Below are 24,034 nucleotides of genomic sequence, written 5' to 3' on the forward strand. Positions count from 1 at the left end.
AATCCCGCCCCTAGGAGAGGGGAAGAGAAGGCATACACCAGTCCGACTGTGGTCCCAGCAGTGGGCTGGGGGCAGACATCAGGTCGGACTGCGGCCCCGCCCACCAACTCCAGTTATCCACCACAGCACGGGGGAAGTGCCCTGCAGGTCCTCACCGCTCCAGGGACTATCCAAAATGACCAAACGGAAGAATTCCCCTCAGAAGAATCTCCAGGAAATAACAACAGCTAATGAACTGATCAAAAAGGATTTAAATAATATAACAGAAAGTGAATTTAGAATAATAGTCATAAAATTAATCGCTGGGCTTGAAAACAGTATACAGGACAGCAGAGAATCTCTTGCCACAGAGATCAAGGGACTAAGGAACAGTCACGAGGAGCTGAAAAACGCTTTAAATGAAATGCAAAACAAAATGGAAACCACGACGGCTCGGATTGAAGAGGCAGAGGAGAGAATAGGTGAACTAGAAGATAAAGTTATGGAGAAAGAGGAAGCTGAAAGAAAGAGAGATAAAAAAATCCAGGAGTATGAGGGGAAAATTAGAGAACTAAGTGATACACTAAAAAGAAATAATATACGCATAATTGGTATCCCAGAGGAGGAAGAGAGAGGGAAAGGTGCTGAAGGGGTACTTGAAGAAATTATAGCTGAGAACTTCCCTGAACTGGGGAAGGAAAAAGGCATTGAAATCCAAGAGGCACAGAGAACTCCCTTCAGACGTAACTTGAATCGATCTTCTGCATGACATATCATAGTGAAACTGGCAAAATACAAGGATAAAGAGAAAATTCTGAAAGCAGCAAGGGATAAACATGCCCTCACATATAAAGGGAGACCTATAAGACTCGTGACTGATCTCTCCTTTGAAACTTGGCAGGCCAGAAAGGCTTGGCACGATATCTTCAGTGTGCTAAACAGAAAAAATATGCAGCCGAGAATCCTTTATCCAGCAAGTCTGTCATTTAGAATAGAAGGAGAGATAAAGGTCTTCCCAAACAAACAAAAACTGAAGGAATTTGTCACCACAAAACCAGCCCTACAAGAGATCCTAAGGGGGATCCTGTGAGACAAAGTACCAGAGACATCACTACAAGCATAAAACATACAGACATCACAATGACTCTAAACCCGTATCTTTCTATAATAACACTGAATGTAAATGGATTAAATGCGCCAACCAAAAGACATAGGGTATCAGAATGGATAAAAAAACAAGACCCATCTATTTGCTGTCTACAAGAGACTCATTTTAGGTCTGAGGACACCTTTAGATTGAGAGTGAGGGGATGGAGAACTATTTATCATGCTAGTGGAAGCCAAAAGAAAGCTGGAGTAGCCATACTTATATCAGACAAACTAGACTTTAAATTAAAGGCTGTAACAAGAGATGAAGAAGGGCATTATATAATAATTACAGGGTCTATCCATCAGGAAGAGCTAACAATTATAAATGTCTATGCGCCAAATACCGGAGCCCCCAGATATATAAAACAGTTACTCATAAACATAAGCAACCTTATTGATAAGAATGTGGTCATTGCAGGGGACTTTAACACACCACTTACAGAAATGGATAGATCATCTAGACACACAGTCAATAAAGAAACAAGGGCCCTGAATGATACATTGGATCAGATGGACTTGACAGATATATTTAGAACTCTGCATCCCAAAGCAACAGAATATACTTTCTTCTCGAGTGCACATGGAACATTCTCCAAGATAGATCATATACTGGGTCACAAAACAGCCCTTCATAAGTTTACAAGAATTGAAATTATACCATGCATACTTTCAGACCACAATGCTATGAAGCTTGAAATCAACCACAGGAAAAAGTCTGGAAAACCTCCAAAAGCGTGGAGGTTAAAGAACACCCTACTAACGAATGAGTGGGTCAACCAGGCAATTAGAGAAGAAATTAAAAAATATATGGAAACAAACGAAAATGAAAATACAACAATCCAAACGCTTTGGGACGCAGCGAAGGCAGTCCTGAGAGGAAAATACATTGCAATCCAGGCCTATCTCAAGAAACAAGAAAAATCCCAAATACAAAATCTAACAGCACACCTAAAGGAAATAGAAGCAGAACAGCAAAGGCAGCCTAAACCCAGCAGAAGAAGAGAAATCATAAAGATCAGAGCAGAAATAAACAATATAGAATCTAAAAAAACTGTAGAGCAGATCAACGAAACCAAGAGTTGGTTTTTTGAAAAAATAAACAAAATTGACAAACCTCTAGCCAGGCTTCTCAAAAAGAAAAGGGAGATGACCCAAATAGATAAAATCATGAATGAAAATGGAATGATTACAACCAATCCCTCAGAGATACAAACAATTATCAGGGAATACTATGAAAAATTATATGCCAACAAATTGGACAACCTGGAAGAAATGGACAAATTCCTAAACACCCACACTCTTCCAAAACTCAATCAGGAGGAAATAGAAAGCTTGAACAGACCCATAACCAGCGAAGAAATTGAATCGGTTATCAAAAATCTCCCAACAAATAAGAGTCCAGGACCAGATGGCTTCCCAGGGGAGTTCTACCAGACGTTTAAAGCAGAGATAATACCTATCCTTCTCAAGCTATTCCAAGAAATAGAGAGGGAAGGAAAACTTCCAGACTCATTCTATGAAGCCAGTATTACTTTGATTCCTAAACCAGACAGAGACCCAGTAAAAAAAGAGAACTACAGGCCAATATCCCTGATGAATATGGATGCAAAAATTCTCAATAAGATACTAGCAAATCGAATTCAACAGCATATAAAAAGAATTATTCACCATGATCAAGTGGGATTCATTCCTGGGATGCAGGGCTGGTCAACATTCGCAAATCGATCAACGTGATACATCACATTAACAAAAAAAAAGAAAAGAACCATATGATCCTGTCAATCGATGCAGAAAAGGCCTTTGACAAAATCCAGCACCCTTTCTTAATAAAAACCCTTGAGAAAGTCGGGATAGAAGGAACATACTTAAAGATCATAAAAGCCATTTATGAAAAGCCCACAGCTAACATCATCCTCAATGGGGAAAAACTGAGAGCTTTTTCCCTGAGATCAGGAACACGACAGGGATGCCCACTCTCACCGCTGCTGTTTAATATAGTGCTGGAAGTTCTAGCATCAGCAATCAGACAACAAAAGGAAATCAAAGGCATCCAAATTGGCAAAGATGAAGTCAAGCTTTCGCTTTTTGCAGATGACATGATATTATACATGGAAAATCCGATAGACTCCACCAAAAGTCTGCTAGAACTGATACATGAATTCAGCAAAGTTGCCGGATACAAAATCAATGTACAGAAATCAGTTGCATTCTTATACACTAACAATGAAGCAACAGAAAGACAAATAAAGAAACTGATCCCATTCACAATTGCACGAAGAAGCATAAAATACCTAGGAATAAATCTAACCAAAGATGTAAAAGATCTGTATGCTGAAAACTATAGAAAGCTTATGCAGGTAATTGAAGAAGATATAAAGAAATGGAAAGACATTCCCTGCTCATGGATTGGAAGAATAAATATTGTCAAAATGTCAATACTACCCAAAGCTATCTACACATTCAATGCAATCCCAATCAAAATTGCACCAGCATTCTTCACGAAACTAGAACAAGCAATCCTAAAATTCATATGGAACCACAAAAGGCCCCGAATAGCCAAAGTAATTTTGAAGAAGAAGACCAAAGCAGGAGGCATCACAATCCCAGACTTTAGCCTCTACTACAAAGCTGTCATCATCAAGACAGCATGGTATTGGCATAAAAACAGACACATAGACCAATGGAATCGAATAGAAACCCCAGAACTAGACCCACAAACATATGGCCAACTCATTTTTGACAAAGCAGGAAAGAACATCCAATGGAAAAAAGACAGTCTCTTTAACAAATGGTGCTGGGAGAACTGGACAGCAACATGCAGAAGGTTGAAACTAGACCACTTTCTCACACCATTCACAAAAATAAACTCAAAATGGATAAAGGACCTGAATGTGAGACAGGAAACCATCAAAACCTTAGAGGAGAAAGCAGGAAAAGACCTCTCTGACCTCAGCCGTAGCAATCTCTTACTCGGCACATCCCCAAAGGCAAGGGAATTAAAAGCAAAAGTGAATTACTGGGACCTTATGAAGATAAAAAGCTTCTGCACAGCAAAGGAAACAACCAACAAAACTAAAAGGCAACCAACGGAATGGGAAAAGATATTTGCAAATGACACATCGGACAAAGGGCTAGTATCCAAAATCTATAAAGAGCTCATCAAACTCCACACCCGAAAAACAAATAACCCAGTGAAGAAATGGGCAGAAAACATGAATAGACACTTCTCTAAAGAAGACATCCGGATGGCCAACAGGCACATGAAAAGATGTTCAACGTCGCTCCTCATCAGGGAAATACAAATCAAAACCACACTCAGATACCACCTCACGCCAGTCAGAGTGGCCAAAATGAAGAAATCAGGAGACTATAGATGCTGGAGAGGATGTGGAGAGACGGGAACCCTCTTGCACTGTTGGTGGGAATGCAAATTGGTGCAGCCGCTCTGGAAAGCAGTGTGGAGGTTCCTCAAAAAATTAAAAATAGACCTACCCTATGACCCAGCAATAGCACTGCTAGGAATTTATCCAAGGGATACAGGAGTACTGATGCATAGGGGCACTTGTACCCCAATGTTTATAGCAGCACTCTCAACAATAGCCAGATTATGGAAAGAGCCTAAATGTCCATCAACTGATGAATGGATAAAGAAATTGTGGTTTATATACACAATGGAATACTACGTGGCAATGAGAAAGAATGAAATATGGCCTTTTGTAGCAACGTGGATGGAACTGGAGAGTGTGATGCTAAGTGAAATAAGCCATACAGAGAAAGACAGATACCATATGGTTTCACTCTTATGTGGATCCTGAGAAACGTAACAGAAACCCATGGGGGAGGGGAAGGAAAAAAAAGGAGGTTAGAGTGGAAGAGAGCCAAAGCATAAGAGACTCTTAAAAACTGAGAACAAACTGAGGGTTGATGGGGGGTGGGAGGGAGGGGAGGGTGGGTGATGGGTATTGAGGAGGGCACCTTTTGGGATGAGCACTGGGTGTTGTATGGAAACCAATTTGACAGTAAATTTCATATATTAAAAAATAAAAAAAAAAAAAAGAAAATGAGAAAAAAAAAAAAAAAAAAAAACAAAATGCTTAGAAAGGGTCAACAGATAATTGCAATGGCTTAGGAACGGTGATCAAGGTGTTCACGGTTTTGTGAGGTAACAGAGAGACCCCTAAACCAAACAAGGAATCTTGGAGATTTCTATAAAAGCATGATGCCTCATCCTGAATTTTGAACGCTTCTTTTTTATTTTTCTTTATTTTTTATTTTAGAGAGAGAGAGAGTGAGCAGGGGAGAAGGGTATAGGAAGACAGCTAGAGAATCGTAAGAAGGCTGCACACTCAGTGTAGAGCCTGACACAGGGCTCGATCCCACAACCCTGGTATCATGACCTGAGCCAAAATCAAGACTCAGACACTCAACTGACTGAGCTCCCCAGATGCCCCTGAACACTGTCTAAACAGGGAGACAAAGATTTGGAGGTGGACAGGGTGCTCTAGGGAAAAAGGGCACCGTGAATAAGTCCCTGAGGCCAGATTCAGTGGGTCCTGTGGGGATCTCTGAACAGTTCTGAGCTGCTTAACAAAACCATGGAGGGGAAGTGGGGGGCAGGGGGAGGTGAGGAGAGTGAAAATAAAGGGAGAGCTTGTGCTTTATTCTGTACAGGGTAAGGAACTATAAAAATGTTTTCATCCAGAAAGGGTCATTGGTGGATTTGCATTTTCAGGTTTTATTAGGCAAGTCATTAACTATTTGAAGCCTCAGTTTTCTTATTTGTAAAATTTGACTGGAGAAGGGTAGAGTAGATCATTTGTGGGATCCTTTCTGGTTCAAAGATTTAGAAAATCAATGAAAGCATTTTCCTGCCTTATGTAGTTGGCCATGAAGTTTAAAACCAGACAGAGCTTGTTACTAGGCCTTCCTATGAGACTGTAATTCCATTGTTTTGATGTTCCTTAACTGGAAATCCTGTGTAAACCAAGGGTGACTTCCAGCATGCCCTGTGAATGTGGGTGGGTATGTTGGGGAGGAGAAATGGGGGAAGGGTAGGGGAGCTGGAGTTTACTGTGGAAAGAGAAGCCATATATATATATATATATCTCAGTAATGCTAATGGACTTTCAGAGAAAATTACTCCTAGTGATTAAAGATTTAATAATCTATGAGTATATCTATCAATACTGGCTTAGGAAAATTGGCTACATGTTCTTGGAATATATTTTTATGCAGTCCCTTTGAGTTCAGAAATTTTTTTCCTGTTCAAACAACATCAGAAAATAATCGATCATCTGCCTCCCTCTGTAGAATTTATATGCAGGTCAACATTCTTGGATTGTTTCTCTTTTCTTCTGCCACTGCTTGACAAGTATTCATCTTCAAATACACCTTTGTCCTTCAGGGCAAGTTTTCAACAAAGTCCTGAAAGTTATTAATGCTTCAACCAAGCCTCCTTTGCCTTAACAAATGTATGTTCAAAAACACCAAAGAATGTGTTTTTCCTTCTTTCTCTCTTCCTTTCTTTGTTACACACACATGCACACACACACACACACACACACACACCTCCGCAAGTACACTCTGGACCTCCCTTCCCATCCCTGCTACCTAACCTTCTTTTGAGGTATAATGTAGTGGTTTATAATATTGATAAGAAATGCCTTGCAGCATGAATTGATGTTCTTTATAAACCGATCAAAATCACTTTAAATCAAGTGTGAATTGTCTGGACCACTGCCCTATACCTGCTCATTTTGTCCCTTTTGTTTAGTATCCATTATCGTGAGATTTTCCAGCGAGTTTACTGGGTCTTAATAGCAGCTGCCTATCCTTATCATATGTTGGCTTATGTAATGTTAGAGAAATGACTTGTGTACTTTGAAGGAAAATGCCATTTTTTTGCTGAAATCGGCAATGAAAACACTTATTTTCTATTCTGTCCCTCTCTATTTGAATGTATTCCAGCTGATAAGTGTATGTGATGGATTTAATAGAGATACAAGCTACATATGCACCATATCACTGCAACAGTATGCATCTGCCTATTAACTACAGCTCCTAATTTTATCTGCAGAACCAAATGTGAAATCCCGAGCGCTCATGATTGAAGTACATGCTTACATGTACCTTTGTTAGGAAGGCACTGTGATGTTCAGAAATCACAAAAGAAGAAAGAATAAAATGGGGTTTAGTCCTTGCGCAGATTGTGTTCTGTATTTCGATTTCAGTACGCACACAGCCTATCTGTTTGCATCAGAACAATGGCTGTCCGGTTATGAACTCGGTATACAAATTATCAGCCATCCCGGGTCTGCGTTTGATCCACAGCCTTCTACTTCAGGCACTGAGCACAGTTGGTGCCAAGTAATATCAATCATTCTATTTTTGCTGTGTCCCTGGTAAGAGATGGCATTTGTTTTCCTGATTCAGAAGATAAGCCAGACATACTGGGAAAAAATGCGAATGTGGAAAAAACAAAACAACAACAACAAAAAACCCAAGCCTTGTTGAAAAATTTCTGAACTAAAAATGCATCGCGTTAAATATCTTGTATAAAGCAGAATTATAATGAAGCTTTAATTATCTGAAATAAATGGGAAAAGGATGACCAAAAATAATACAGAATCAAAAAGAAATTTAGATTTTACCCTAAAGCCAAGCGTGTTGTTTTTATAGGTAGCTGATTTAATTGCCAGATTGTTTTCTCGGGCAGAGCCCTCCTTTGCACTTGCTCGCACGAAGACCTTCTTTGTTCCAGTGCAATCAGGTCTATTCCACAGATCTCTTCAGGCTGGAAACAGGTTTCCATTAAGAAATTAAATACTGCGTTTTCCATTTTCATACATAAATTGAAATCTGCAAATAGCTTCAGTGGTTTATTTTTTTCTTTTAAAGAAACCAATTTTTTCAACAGATATTGAGCTCAACAACTTCTTCTACAGCCTTTTCTAAGCTGGAAATTATTCGTAAGCAATCCGGGTTAGACCACATCAATTTCCCAAACAAAAAGCCCACGTGGTATGCGTGTGATGAGGGCCTTTGAACGTGTGACACCAGAATTCAACCCCTGACATTCAGAAGCAGCATCTGAAAACATCATTTATAGAAAAGTCTCTCTAAGTCTTTTGTGGCCACTGAATGGCCCCGGAACACAAACCATCTGCACTTTCCAACCAGAGTGCACCAGAAACAACCTACCTACAGAGAATGATGCTAAAGTAGCTCCAGAAGAGAGTTGTAATATACATTTCCCCAACCCGAACAAAAGCCGCACATTTCAAGGGGCTAAAAATTCCAACTAAATGAAATGTGAGTAAGAAGCTGCTTTTTCAAAATTGGACCAGAATGGGACATGACTGGAGACAGAATTCCTGGCCAAGCCAGTCACAAGACCAGCCCGGCTGCAAAGTGAGCGGAAATAGGCTCTCTCCCTCTCTCTTAATGGGTGGTATGGCATGTTGCTATGGAAAAAAAGAACTGATAGACGCCATCTTTGGAGACTGTTTACCACCAGGGGTAAACAGGGCAATCTCACCAGAGACCTACTTTGCTTTTGCTTTTTAAAGGAGACATAAGCAAGGGCTAGAACCACATGGGTGGTCAAAAAGTATCACCAGATTTTCTTAAAAAGACTTTAACTGTGCCCCTTGCCTCAGACTAGTTTGAGGAGGTAAGTTGTAGGTAGTTTTTCTAGCTCTAGAACGTTGTTTCTAGAAGACAAACCAGTCTGCCATACAAGGTTTTGAACCTGATGTGTGCCAAGAAAAATTCACTCATTTGCTATTTATCCAGTGTTAACAGGGGGTTCTTCTAAGCTGCATGCCCATCTAGCTACAGTCAAGCTTCCCACTGCCTTCTCTTCCTCTCCATCATTTACTTTTCAGTGTATGATACATAGTTTCATCCCTACTACTCAACTTTCTATAGAAAACTTTCCTGTAATTTATTAGCCTGACTGTCTCACGACAGAAAATTGAGACAATGAAGTATGCCAATAAATAAAGAAAAAAAGGGGAAAAAATTTCTCACAGTTGTCTTCCCTGCCAGATATAGTCTCAGTTTCTGTTAACCACCAACCTCTCAAAAGAGAACAAAAACAAAAAAACAAAGAAACGCCCCAAAAACAAAACAAACAAAACCCCCAGTAATCTTTAGTTGATATGTCCACTTCATTTCCTATTTACTCTTCAGTTAACTGTGACCAAAAGTCCACCCTTAATCCTTGACCAAATTTGTCATCTCTGAGATCATCAATGATCTTGCTGCAAAATCCTGTTCCTACTTTTCAATGCTTAATCTTACATGATCTTTCTCTTTCCTTAGATGTTGTTGGGACTCTCTTTCTTCCAACTCTGCAATCCTTGGCTTTTAACATAGCATTCTCTTTGGCTTTCTTTCTCTTTGCTCACCCTTTCTCCGTTTCATTCACTGATGCTTTATATTCTAATCACTCCTACACAGGTGGTCCCTCATTGTTGTGTCTTTCTCTTCTCACTTTCTCCAGTGAACTAAACTATTATTAAATATTATTAAATGTCTAGTGGATGTGTCCACCAGGATATAACCACGGCATGGGCTCTCAGTATATGCAGTCGTTTCCTCCTCTGTTAATTCTTTATCGCGTTGAATAGCCCTGCTTTCTAGCTGGCCCCCTAAAGCCATTATCTTGAATTTATCCCTCTCTCCATCAAATTCCATTTCAAGTATAAGCACTACAAATTATAGCTTTTCTCTTCATCTTCACTAACACAGCAGAGCTTAGGCACCTGTAATCCCTCATCTGAATCATAGAAGAAGTACTAATTGTTTTTAAATTTTGATTGCATCACTAAGCACATCCTATCCCTCCTTAAACATTTTTTAAGCAGCTTGTCATTGCCAAAGTCTCAAAAACCCTATGACTTTGTGTGGTCAACAATCTAATTCATTACTTGGCCCTTGACAGTCTGTCTCTCCCAAGGTCTTCCTCGTCTCACTCATGCTCTAATTTGCAGTCATACAAAAGTACTTGACTAAACATACTGTGTGGTCTCGCACCACTCGCCTTTGGGTTCCAGATCTCAGTTCAGATGTCATGTGGGCACCTAGATTTTAGTCCGAGCTTACCACATACCACCTGGGTGCTCTTGGGAGAGATATTTAACTTTTCCAATTCTTCCTATCCTCATCTATAAGACAGTCATAATATAAAACCTACTTCAGATCATTGTTGTAATTATTAAAGGAGGTAATATCTCTAAAATAGTTTTAATAGTGCCTGACAGATAATAAGCACTAATAAATATATTTTTATAATATTCCGTGCAGACCTATGCAAAGGGATTTTATTCAACTATCAGCAGAAGAAAATATTGTTGGTAGGAATCACATACCCTAGGTTGTAAGCAAAGACCTGTAGACATGTGGCATTTGTTTATGTCATGGGACAACAAGAGGAAACAGCTCATTGGTCATCCTTCTGAGCTGTAGAGAAATTAGGTTGATGTCTATTGCTCTTTTACTCCGATTTGTTATTCTCTCTAATAGATGAAATGGAGCATGATGGTAGTTTTAGGGGCTAAAGAGCACAGTCAAGTATACCTTTTACCACTTGGACACTGAGATCGATCAGAAAATCTGGAAGATTGACTTAATTCTGGAGTGGAGTAGTATCCAGTCTGCTGTGCAAGATAGGCCTCACTGTCAGTTGAATGATACATTTTCTCCAACTTTTCTTCTCTCACTCCCAGTTAATGTCAAGTATTTATGATTAAAATTTAACAACTGCCATAGTTCATGCCCATTTATTTACTGCTGAAACTGATATTGCTGCTTACAATGGGTGTTATGTACTATTTTAACCCAGTTTGTTCCAGATACACTTTATTGTTTTAAGTGTGTTTATTGGCCGATTGCTTTATGACCATTTTTAGTATTCTTTACAATAACCATCTGTAGCTAAAATGAATTTGAAGTTTTCCATTTCAAATACACCCTAGTGACTATCAAGTAAGGAATACAGGATTTTGTGCTAAGCTGACTAGTTAGGCAATTAAACCAAAAGTAAAACTTTAAAATATAAAGTTTATAACTTTAACATTTAAACAAAAACATCCTATTAATCTATTGGCTTTTTTTTCTTATATAAACATTTGTTGGCAGTATTCAAAGCTTTTCATAAAATTACTTCCAGTTCCCAGCTTTATCTTTCCATGAATTTTTATATAGCTTAATGGATTCTAAATGTATACAAGTAATAGATAAGGTGTTATAAAATTGATACTTATGCTAAGTTTATAGAAACTTGGATATTGCCAAAGTATGTGGTGTCTAGCCAATATTTATGTTCAAAACAGACGAGTATTAAGAAAAGAGTAAGATAAATATAATAATGTGAATTAGTGTTTAGAAAATTTGAGAGTATGAGAAGTTAAGATCACAGGGGCAAAGTAAAATTGGAGAGTTAAAAAGTTATATCTATGCTATTATAGACCTATAAAATAGTGGCATGTGAAATTGTAACTATTTCAAATCGAGGTCATGTTATTTTCCCCTCTTTTCCATAGTAAAATGGACCTGTTTTTATAATTACTCAAGGCATGCACTCAGAACAATCAGAAATATTGTGAAATCATTCCTAATGAATAGATTAATAGGCATTATTAAACTCATAACCAAAAACTATCTGTAGTAGCAGTTCCAAATAGTGAATCTTTATGTAAGTTTTGTAATCAAACAACCTGGGTTGTGATCCCCTCTCTGTCATTTATTAGGTAAGAAACACTGAACACATTATTTAACTTTTAAGCTATTGTTTTATCATTTCTAAAGTTAGGGATAGTAATCGCTGCCTCATAGTATACTGTAATGATGTAAAATCCACATGTATATGTAAAGCATATCCATATGGTACATAGTATCTTCTATAGAAGTTAATGATTCACTCTATTATAATTTAAGCTTTTATATTGTTAATATATAAAACATATTTTACATATTTTATATGATTAAGCTTTAAACACTTGAAGACATAATTTGTCTTTATATTTAACATGGGTTTATTGTAGGCAGCACATATTTGAGTCTTGGTTTTTGTTCGATCTGACAATCTTTGACTTTTAACTGATGTATTTAGACCATTCACAGTTAAAGTGATTATTTATATGATTGGATTAATATCTAACTTCTTGTTAGCTATGTCTCTTTGTTCCATTTGTACTGTATTTCTTTCTTCTCTTTGTCTTTTCTTGGGCTAAGCATTTTTTATTACATTTGATCTTTAGTGACTCATTAATTATACCTCTCTAAAAAATGTTTTTAGTGATTACTCTGGGATTTACAATATGTGTTTCAAATTAATCTGAGTTTACCTTCAAATAATGGTACACTACTTTACATGTAGCGCAAGATCATTACAACAGTATATTTCTAATTCTTCCCACTCATCCTTTGTTCTATTATGCTCATAAGTTTTACCTTTACATATACTATAGGTATTAGTCAGTTATCTCTTATCACATTTACAACTAGAAAATAAATTTTATCTATTTTCATTCATTTCGGTTCCTATTCACTTCATTTTTTTATGTGTAGGTCCAAGTTTCTATCTCATACTTCTATCTGAAGAATTTCCTTTAGCATTTCTTTTAGAAATGAATTCTCTTAGTTTTTGTTTGAAAATTAAAAAACAAATTCTATTTCACTCCTTTTTACTACATCCTGCTTAGTGTTCTGTGAACTTCTTGGATCCACGGTTTCATGTTGTCACTAATTTTGTAAAATTCTCTGACATTATTTCTTCAACTATTTATTTGGTTCCATTTTTTCCCTCTTGTGTATATGCTACTCTGTTTGAAATTGTCCCACACTGTTGGGCGCTCTGTTTGTTGTTGTTGTTTGTTCTTTTTTCTTTGTGTTTCATTTGGGGTAGTTTCCACTCACCTATCATCAATTTCACAGAACCTTTCCTTGGCTCTGTTGAATCTACTGAGGAGCCTGTTGGAGGCCTTCATATCTGCTACTGATTTTTTTTTTTCCCTTCTAGTATTTGCATTTGATTCTTTTTTATAGTTTCATCTCTCTGTTGAATTACTTATCTGATCTTGCATGCAGTCTACTTTGTTCTATTAGAGCCAGTAACATATTAATCATAATTACTGAAAACTTTCTGTCTGATAGGTCCAACATCTGTGTCATACACAGCCAGTCTGATCCTGATAATTGCTTTGCCTTTTTTGTGAGTGTGTGTGTGTGTGTGTGTATGTATTTTACTTTTCATATGCCTTAGAATTTTTTTTTTGTTGAAAGCTAGATATCTTGTGTAGGGGTATAGAGACTGGGGTAAATGTTATTTAAAGTTGGAGATGAGCATCCCTTTTCTTCAGCCTGATCTTAAGCAAAGGATTTGTGCTAATCTTTTGAAGAGTTAGGCCAAACTTGGGGTTTATTGTTCTTATGGTTACCCTGAGTGTACCTCAATCTTCAAATCCTCCTAGTGATGCCCTGTGTTTACAGTGTGGGCTGGTTTGTTGGAGTTTCTATCATTACCTGTTCTTTCTTTGCTCAGAACTCCATTTGCACTGTTGCCCAACAGACATTGGTGTCTTGCAGCTCTCCCAGCTATATTCCACTGCTATTTTTCTCTAAGCACGTAAGGCTGGTTGGGGATGCCAGAGAAAGAGAGCATTCCCTCATGTTTGATTATGTCTCAGTCTCAAGGCTCTTTTCTTGGATCTGGCCAATGGCCTTCGCAAGTGCTCTGCCCCTCCAGCTATAAAACTGGACCCTTTGGGTGTTTCTCCCATAGCAGATATATGGGTATCAGGTGGTATCCCTCCCATGGGAGGGATGCAACTTCTTTTTTTTTTTTCCTTCCCTGCTCCCTTCCCCCAGATGCAGTGGATTTCTACCTTACCCTAAGGTGATGGGTTTTGTTACTCTTCCCCCTGGAGATTAAGCCTTTCATCCCGTAGTGGAGATAGAGGAGGTGGGTTTGGAAAGTTTGGGCAGTGACTGCTATTCCCTTTCTCAAGTCAGCACCATGAAAACAAGCTTTCTCAAGAATTCTTCTAAATCTTTTCTATGAGTGCTGCCAGCAAGAATGTGCAAACACCTCTGTATCTTCAGCATCTGGGGGCTTTACACTCTCACACTAAGCTCACTCTCAGTCTCTAGCAATTTCTGAAAACATTTTAGCTATATCTTCTATTCATTTTATGTAGAGTCTAGCAAAGTGCTATTTATCTTTGTAGGCATCTGTCTCTCCATATTTGAAGTTTCTTGTTTGCCTTGAGACCTCAATTCTTTCATGGGTCCGAGTTTTTCCAGTTGCAAAGGCGAGAATGATATCCTTTTTTAAAAACTATGATTTATTGTCAAATTGGCATCCATACAACACCCAGTGCTCATCCCAATAGCTGCCCTCCTCAATCCCCATCACTCACTTTCCCCTCTCCCCCACCCACCATCAACCCTCAGTTTGTTCTCTGTATTTAAGAGTCTTTTATGGTTTGCTTCCCTCCCTCTCTGTCTGTAACTTTTTCCCCCCTTCCTTTCCCCCATGGTCTTCTTTTAAGTTTCTCAAGATCCACAGATGAGTGAAAACGTATGGTATCTGTTTTTCTCTGACTGACTCATTTCACTTAACATAATACCCTCCAGTTCATCCATGTTGATGCAAATGGCAGGATTTCATTCTTTCCTGTTGCCAAGTAGTATTGCATTGTATATATATATATATTTTTTAGTGTTTATTTATTTTTGAAACAGAGAGAGACAGAGCACAAACGGGAGAGGGGCAGAGAGAGGGAGACAGAATCTGAAGCAGACTCCAGGCTCTGAGCTGTCAACACAGAGCCCAACGTGGGGCCTGAACTCATGAACCACCAAGATCAAGACCTGAGCTTAACCGACTGAGCCACCCAGGTGCCCCCATTGTATATATAAACCACATCTTCTTTATCCATTCATCTGTTGGCGGACATTTAGGCTCTTTCCATAATTTGGCTATTGTTGAAAGCACTGCTTTATACATTGGGGTACATGTGCCCTTATCAATCAGCACTCCAGTATCCCTTGGGTAAATTCCTAGCAGTGCTATTGCTGGGTCATAGGGTAGGTCTATTTTTAATTTTCTGAGGAACCTCCACACTGTTTTCCAGAGTGGCTGCACCAATTTGCATTCCCACCAACAGTGCAAGAGGGTTCCTGTTTCTCCACATCCTCTCCAGCATCTATAGTCTCCTGATTTGTTCATTTTGGCCACTCTGACTGGAGTGAGGTGATATCTGAGTGTGGTTTTGATTTGTATTTCCCTGATAAGGAGCGACGTTGAGCATCTTTTCATGTGCCTGTTGGCCATCCACATGTCTTCTTTAGAGAAGTGTCTATTCATGTTTTCTGCCCATTTTTTCACTGGGTTATTTGTTTTTCAGGTAAGGAGTTTGGTGAGCTCTTTATAGATTTTGGATATTAGCCCTTTACCCGATATGTCATTTGCAAATATCTTCTCCCATTCATCGGTTGCCTTTTACTTTTGTTGATTGTTTCCTTTGCAGTGCAGAAGCTTTTTATTTTGATGAGGCCCCAATAGTTCATTTTTGCTTTTAATTCCCTTGCCTTTGGAGATGTGTCGAGCAAGAAATTGCTGCAGCTGTGGTCAAAGAGATTGTTGCCAGCTTTCTCTTCTAGAGTTTTGATGACTTCCTGTCTCACATTCAGGTCTTCCATCCATTTTGAGTTTATTTTTGTGTATGTGTAAGAAAGCGGTCTAGTTTCATTCTTCTGCATGTTGCTGTCCAGTTATCCCAGCACCAATTGTTAAACAGACTGCCTTTTTTCCATTGGATACAAGAATGATATTCTTTATAAGTCTCTACATCTCCAACCTGACACCAGAAGTATTTTAATCTTCAATTCAATAACAATGGAGAATTAAATTAATGAAAGTTTATTCTATGCAACAGGTATTATTATTATTGTTGCTACTATTATACTTATATTAAAATGGAATTCATTTGAATATGTTAAATGAGTAAGTAATTATAGGAACAACGAAGAAATATCAAGACATATTTTGGGAATTTTTTTCAGTTGCATCAGAAAGTATAATTGGAATTTATTGCCTTTGAGAATTTTGTATAGAATTGTGAAAAAGTAAAATTAAAGTGATACACAAATCAATTAAAGTCAATCAATTACCACATTAATAGAATGAAAGAAAAGAATCATATAGTCATCTCAATAGATGCAGAAAAGGCATTTGACAACACTGAATATCAATTCACATTAAAAATGCTTCATAAATTAAGCATAGAAGGAAAATTCCTCAAAAAGTTAAAAATGGAACTACCATATGATATAGCCATTTCACTTCTAGGAATATACCCAAAGGAAATGAAAACACTAAACTCAAAAGATATCTACCCACCTGTGTTTACAGCAGCATTATTTGTCATAGCCAAGACATGGAAACAATCTAAGTGTCCACTGATGGTTGAATGGATAAGGAAATTGTGATATACACACATATATATAATAAATTAGTTATATAATTATAAATAAATTATATTTTGTACCATATAGATTATATTAATATTACATACAACACTAATATTAATATATTCTATTAAGTTATGTATACCATAGCTGAAGAAATTATGAAATCCTTTTGTGAGAACATAGATGAACCATGAGGACATTATGCTAAGTGAAATAAACCAGAGAAAGAAAGATAAATCTCATTTAAATGTAGAATCTAATAATAATGATAAAAAAGACCAGTCAAACTTATACAAAAAAAAGGTCAGATTTATGGTTACCTGAAGTAGGAGAGGGAAGGGAAATTGCAGGAAGGGGGTCAAAAAGTACAAAATTCCAGTTATAAGATAAATAAGTATCATGGATATAATGTACAACATGGTGACTATAGCTAACAGTGCTGTATGATATATAGGGAAGTTGTTAAGATAGAAGACTCTAAGAGTTCTCAACACAAGAATTTTTTTCCCCTTTTTATTGTATCTATATGAGACGGTGGATGCTACCTAAATCTATTGTGGTAATAATTTTTTAATGTATATAAATCAAAACATCATGCTATATACCTTAAACTTATACAGTGATGTATGTAAGTTATTTCTCAATAAGACTAGAATAAATAAGGAGCCGTCTATTGTTATATTACACCTATCAAAAAAAGTGTGATTTAATGAATTCTTACTCTGATCGAGGAGGCCCTTATTTCCTTAGCATATCAGATTGGATAATTTTGGCTGCATGTAGCAGAAAGTTATGACTTAAATCATTTAAACAATGGAAAACTTGATATCTTGAAAGATGTCTGGAGATGGTGGTTCTAAGTTTGGTGAATTTAGAGCCTCAACCAAGACTCATCTCTAGACTGAAATAACGTAAAGAGAATCATTTCCAGTGAGTCATGGAAGCCAAGCCAGAGCAGACATGGAGCCCAGGCACTGGCACGTGTGAATGTGTCCCTCAGAAATATCAGCCCAGGCCCTGCACGCATCCCAGAACCGACAAAGTGGAGATAGTACTTTCCAGCTTCCACATACATCATTCAGATGGTCTGTGGCCATTTGTCAACTTCCTTTCTGCAATTCTGACTTTGATAACAGTGGCATGTGATGAGCCAGGATTATTCTAAGTACTTTACAAGCAATAGTTCATGTAATGCTCACAAATGATGCTCTGAGGCAGTTCCTGTTATTATTCCCATTTTACAAACGGGGAAGGTAAAGTCCAGTGGAGCCTAGTTGCTTGCTTAAGGTCACAAAACTAAGAAGAAATGCACATGGGATCTGAATATGACTTCTTAATTCAAACTCGCATGTAATATGTTGTCCTGCCTTGAATATTTTCTATCCTTGATATTTGTTTTTTTGGGCTAATCTTTCTCTGTTCCACTCATCAGTTCTTCTCCTTGCTCCAAAGATAAGAGCTCTCCCCAAAGTGCTATTTTCCTCTTCCTCTCTGAGCTGTCTTGATCCCAAGGCTAAACTACCATACTACCATTTAACGCTTTCCTCTCTATCTTCAAACCACCAACACATCTTCTCTCAACGTCATTTCAGCTGATGCATTGCTTCTTTTTTTTTTTTAATTTTTTAAAAATTTTTTAAAATTTTTTTTTTTTTTTTTTTTTTGAGACAAAGAGAGACAGAGCATGAGCAGGGGAGGGGCAGAGAGAGAGGGAGACACAGAATCCCAAGCAGGCTCCCGGCTCTGAGCTGTCAGCACAGAGCCCGACGCAGGGCTCAAACTCACGAACCGTGAGATTATCACCTGAGCCAAAGTCAGACGCTCAACCGACCGAGCCACCTAGGTGCCCCTGATGCATTGCCCACCAGAAAGAGGAAAGTACTCACAAGAGAACCTCCACATGCTTGCCACCAATCCTCCATACTTTTTTTTTTAATTTCACTGGTTGCTTCTTAGTGTCTTTTATTGTTTCCTGCACTCTTCAGATCTCCAAACATGAGGTCCTCATGCTCACATCTTGAAACTTGATGATTCCACATCCATTTCTAGTCCAGGCCTTCCCTCAGAACTTCTGTATATGGCCTGTCTCTTTGGTGTCTTTCCTTGTATGTAGGCATTTCAAACAACAAGCCCCAAACTGAAACCCAATTGCACTCACCACAAAAACCTACTTCCCTGCTTCTTCTCCAACTCTTTAAAGGACAAGTGCTCAGTGCTCAGACCCCAAAACCACGTAGTCATCCCTGATTCTTCCAGCACTCTCCATTTCATTAGCCAACAAATTCATCTGGGTTTAAGTTCAAAATATATCCAGAATATATCAGAGCTACAATGCCTTCCTACCTTGAATTTTATAATCACTTCTTGTGGCAAAGAGTGTCATCCGACACACAATGTATCCTTTATTGTTAAGAGAACCTGCCTTTTAGCTGGCACGTGACTTCTCTGAATAAAAACTATACTAGTCAGGCTTCCTTGCATCTCAGCAAGGCACATGTCTAAGTTCTGGCCAATGGGATGTTAGCACATGTGTTATGTGAGCTTTGAAGAAACACACCTAAAGTGAGGAAGCATGCTTCTGTTCTGCTCTTTCCTCCAGCTCGAATGCCCCAAGTTCTGCTTCTTGCCATCTGGAATGTGGACAGAATGGCTGAAATAAAACAATCCCCAGAACCAACCGGGGAGGATTGGAATTTTATAAGGGGAGCTTATAGGTGTCCTTACTGAATGACGTTCTTTCATTCCATCCACTTATTAGGGAGGTGTATAAGAAGACCCCCAGAACCTTTCTCTGTGATTTGTATCTTTAGGACTCATTTTATTCATTCCTTTTATCTGTATTAGATAGCATAATTAAAACTGATTTAAGGCCAAATTGGAGTATGTTAAAAAGGTGACTATCCCCTATTCTGTCAAGAAGGGAGAAAGGAAAGGGAGAAAGTGGCATTTAAAATACTAGGAACTGTACTCTGGTCTTTTATCATGTTATCAAGCTGAGCCTTCACAACAACCCTGCTTGGCAGGGTTATTACCCCCTTTAATGGGTGAGATATTCAAGCCCCAGAGAGGCTCCCTCAACATGGTGCTGAAATGGTGGGGCTAGGTTTGACCTCAGTGACCGAGTATGAATTTGCTGATTTAAATGGTATAGTATAGTGTAGAATATGTTGGGCTAGTGCTAAAGTTTTATGTTGTCTTGTCCCATAGAAATAAGGAAACCATCAATATGCCATCACTTTTTAGTGACGGCATCACGATATGTGGAGAGCTAGGACATGGCCTGGAACATAAAGGATGCATAAGAAACACTAATTCTCTGGCTCATCCCTTCCTTCTCCCTCTCAGTGAGATGATAGAAAGGCTTTGTGATCTATTTGAAATAAATATTTGAATACTTAAAATATGTGAAATAAATAATTATATGTAAGGCATGGCCTAGAAATGGTTCCTAGAGTACTTACTGCTTAATGTTTGATCCAAGTATCTGCTGGTTTGCACGGTAGGCCTGAGGAACAAGTTATCAAGGGTTATAAAACAACCTCAAGAATCACTGTAACCACAGTGTTCAGATCAGAATGCTCAATATGGTTCATCTGCTGATGGAAAACCCGGAGCAGTACCATTGTATATTTCTTGGAGCACACCTCCAAGATGCTCAGACCTTTTGTCTGCTTTAGCTTCAAATTATTAGCAAAGAGAGTTGGCATTTATGGGTTGTCTATTTGTAGGCAACTGCAGTGAGGCAGCAATTTTCTCCTGTCTGTGGCTTTCATTTGTGCACTATTATGTGTGGCCTTCCAAGTTCCAAGGAATTAGTTCAACTATGTCTCGTTTATAACAAAATTTGTTTTCGATTCAAATCTCATCAACCTGCCCAGACTCGTAAAGAAAGGCAACAAAATAAAATCCTCTATTTCTAGCTTCAATTTTTATATGTGGAATTTTTTTTAAAGAACTCTATAATAATAAACAGTAAAATTCCATTTGGCAGCACTTAGGATCGTACTTGGGAAATATTCATTAACATTCAGTAATTTAAGAATCCTCAGTGTCTAATTATCAAAGTGAGTTTAATTACCACAGGCACCCATTCATTTAATTGGCTGGAAACACAGAAGAAATTAAATGATACCAATGCCAATTTGGCCCCAAAGTCTTCATTCCACATTTATTTATCGTATTTATAAGAAAGGTGTTCATGGTGATTATTGCTAGTTCTGTGTGCTGAAAAGAAGCCCACAAAACAACAATAGCAGCTCAACATTCTCTGTCCTAATCAGGAACCCAATTAAAATTAAAAGGGCCTTGCATCTTCATATTTCACATATTATGAGGTGTAAATACTCTCTTGCCATTTGAGGACAACAGGATAACTGGTTTTATAACAAATCACCATAAATCTACAGGATATTTACCACAGGGCAATGTGACAGGTAGTGGATACCAGACTGAGTATAAATGAGCATATACAGTATTGTTATCATTTAACTCTGCCTAGAAATACTGCTGTGTCATTGCTTTGTTCCTTCTCAAAGCTTCAGGGAGTTCTCTGAATGTCAGTTGTCACTGATACTGATTTCACTGGCCAGAGACGCTGACTACTTTGGCTCTTTCCCTCAGGAGGTCAGCCAGAGGTCAAAAGGGGAAGCATGTCCTGTTTACCCAAAGAGGACCTCCTGTTCTGTCCCTTGGCATGGTCACTTTCATGGTTACCTACTTGGAAAGCCCTGTGCCCCACTGGTAAGGAGTACGCCGGTCAGTTTCACTGCCTTCTCATATGTTCAGCTCTAGGAACATCAGTTAAGACTTGTGTTTCAGCAACTTTTGTAGGGATAAAGTCTGGAAAAGGGGAGAGGAGAGCCTCTTAGAAAGTATGATGAAAATAATCACAGGATCTGAAAAGAATATAGACCACGCTGGCAACAAAGCTTGGCAATGTGATGCCCTCACAGTGGATTCTGGGGTGGAAATGACTGCTTTCTTCCTACTGCTGCACATTTTGATTTCCAAATCCAGTTTTTTTCCTTTTGTTTTTCATGTAAGTTGGTCTCATTTTCATATTTCCGATTTGGATAAATCTGTTACCCAATTTTGTTAATGTATATCACAACTCCTAGGAGGTGTTCAAAAACTTCCAATTGACTATAATTTACTACCTAGAGATCTGATGAATGAAACACTATTTTTTTTAACAAAGTGCTTTTCTAAGCTTTAACAAAAAGCCACAAATTGTTGAAAAAGTATCAGCTACTTAATCAATAGAAAAAGCTGAGGATGATCTCCTTCTTCCTGCTCAATATGAAAACAGAGTCACAATTTCAGTTTCCAAGGCTCGACATTTACCAGAGTAATTGCCTGCATCATTGTGGAATCCTGTTCATTCTGTCTCCTTGCTGGCAACCTTTTTGATTTATATAGCATTGAAAAGTCAATGGTGAGACTTACATTCTTTCTAGCCCACTTTCAAAATCTTGGCAGATCTTATTTTCAAAGTGGTCTGATGGAATGAAAATAAGCCTGTGGAAACCACCTGACTTTCCAGCAGGGATCCTGTTTAAATCTTAACCACAAATTAGATAACATGTATGTCACTGAAGGATGCAGCCAAGCCTTTCCCACTATTGTTTGGGAAAGTAAGACTCTCAACATAATGTCATCCCCAGTCCACCTCTGGTCTTCTGTAGTGGCCCACTAAAGTAATTTATTTTGGGTTACAGTTTCTGTGAGTTCACACATGTCTCATTTTGATGTAAGAACAAAATTTAGGGCAGGGCTCCTGGGTGGCTCAGTCAGTTGGGCGCCAGACTTTGCTCACGTCATGATCTCACAGTTCGTGAGTTTGAGCCCCACATCAGGTTCTGTACTGACAGCTCAGACCCTGGAGCCTGCTTCAGATTCTGTGTTTCCCTCTCTCTCTGCTTCTCCCTTGCTCACACTCTGTCTCTCTCTCTCTCTCAAAATAAATAAACATTAAAAAAAAAAAAAAGAACAAAATTTAGGGCTTTGGCAAGAATTTTAAAAAGGTGAAACCATCTTGGATAAAGTATTGCATTATCTAGTGCTAAATTGCTTGATAATACACAATTTAAAAAAAAAAAAAACAGAAAAGAAAGGATGATCAAGAAGGCCATGGCCATATTAGACCCACTAAGACTATCACTGAAAAAATTTATTTGTGGAATAGAATCAATTTCTGCCCTAATGCAAGCTTGCTGCATCTGGATATAAGATTTATTCTTATTGCTCTTCATCTTCAATCTGAAAAGCATCTCTTAATAGGCTGCTTCTACAGCCAAGAAGATAGCATCTCAAAAAGTACCCTTGAACATCAGTATTGCATTGGGTTGACTGATGCCCCAGACTCGTCACCTTTGAGTATAATATGCAACTGTATTTTCTGGAATCCAGAGTAGCAGAGTAGAAAGGTATTTGTGAATAGAAATGGAGGTAGAGGTAGAGGAAGACTGAGAAAGGGAGGAAGAGTAAGGGTGACGGCAAAAGACCCAAAGTGCTGGCTGTTGGTAGTGGGGTAGATGGGTAAGCAAATTTGTTAATAACACCTTCCTACTTCAAATAGCAAGCTAATTGTTTGTTTACCTGAGAGTCAATAGTGCCTTCAGGCTATAGACAATAATAAACACCAACAAAGGCAAATATGTTTGCCATAGTGTGAGCGTATTTAAATTTCAAAGTTTATATCTATCCTCCCACAGAGGAAAGTTCAGACAATATGTTTATGTGAAACACCAAAACATAAGGCACAGTCTTTGCAATATAACCTTATAAAAGAAGCAAACACATACCAAAAAATTTTGTTCTTTCCCACCTATCAAGCAATTTAGTGAAAAGTATTCATCTGTTTTAGGTTGTCAGACTACATGTATATGTCATTATCAAGAAACTAGATTATAGGGGCATCTGGGTGGCTCAGCTGGTTGAGCGTCTGACTTCAGTTCAGGTCCTGACCTGGTGGTATGCGAATTTGAGCCCCATCAGGCTCGCTGCTGTCAGTGCAGAGCCTGCTGCATTTCTTCTGTTCTCCTCTCTGCTCCTCCCCCACTCTGTCTCTTACTCTCCCTCTCTCTCTCTCTCTCAAAAATACTCTCTCTAAAAAATAAAATAAAAACCTTTAAGAAAGAAAGTAGATGTATAAAAAAAGGACATCGATTTTCTGTGTTGTTTATAGTAAATTATCTTATATGTATGTATTATAATGATAAGTGAATATTTATTGAATATATACTATGTACCTGGTACTTGTAACTGGTTTATTATACATGAATAATCATGGAGCAATCAAAAGACTTGTTTCGTTTTTTTCTTTTTGGTATTCCATTTTTTAAAAATGTTTAGTATCTTCCCCTGCTCCTAAATGAGTACTCAGGTAAGACCATGAATTTCTCTCCTGGTGTCCTAAGACTACTTT

General features: G+C 38.2%; 1 long non-coding RNA gene across 1 annotated transcript in view; it reads right to left on the minus strand.

Moving 5' to 3' along the window:
• Positions 1 to 24,034, minus strand: part of LOC131503703 (uncharacterized) — an 86,798-nt gene that overhangs the window by 51,169 nt on the left and 11,595 nt on the right. Inside the window, exons 3-4 of the long non-coding RNA XR_009257538.1 lie at positions 21,326 to 21,447; positions 20,070 to 20,113 (exon numbers count right to left, since the gene is read on the minus strand). This is a non-coding gene — a long non-coding RNA (uncharacterized LOC131503703). The remainder of the gene's footprint in view (positions 1 to 20,069; positions 20,114 to 21,325; positions 21,448 to 24,034) is intronic.

The sequence above is a fragment of the Neofelis nebulosa genome, chromosome 2, assembly GCF_028018385.1.
Source record: "Neofelis nebulosa isolate mNeoNeb1 chromosome 2, mNeoNeb1.pri, whole genome shotgun sequence".
NCBI lineage: Eukaryota > Metazoa > Chordata > Mammalia > Carnivora > Felidae > Neofelis > Neofelis nebulosa.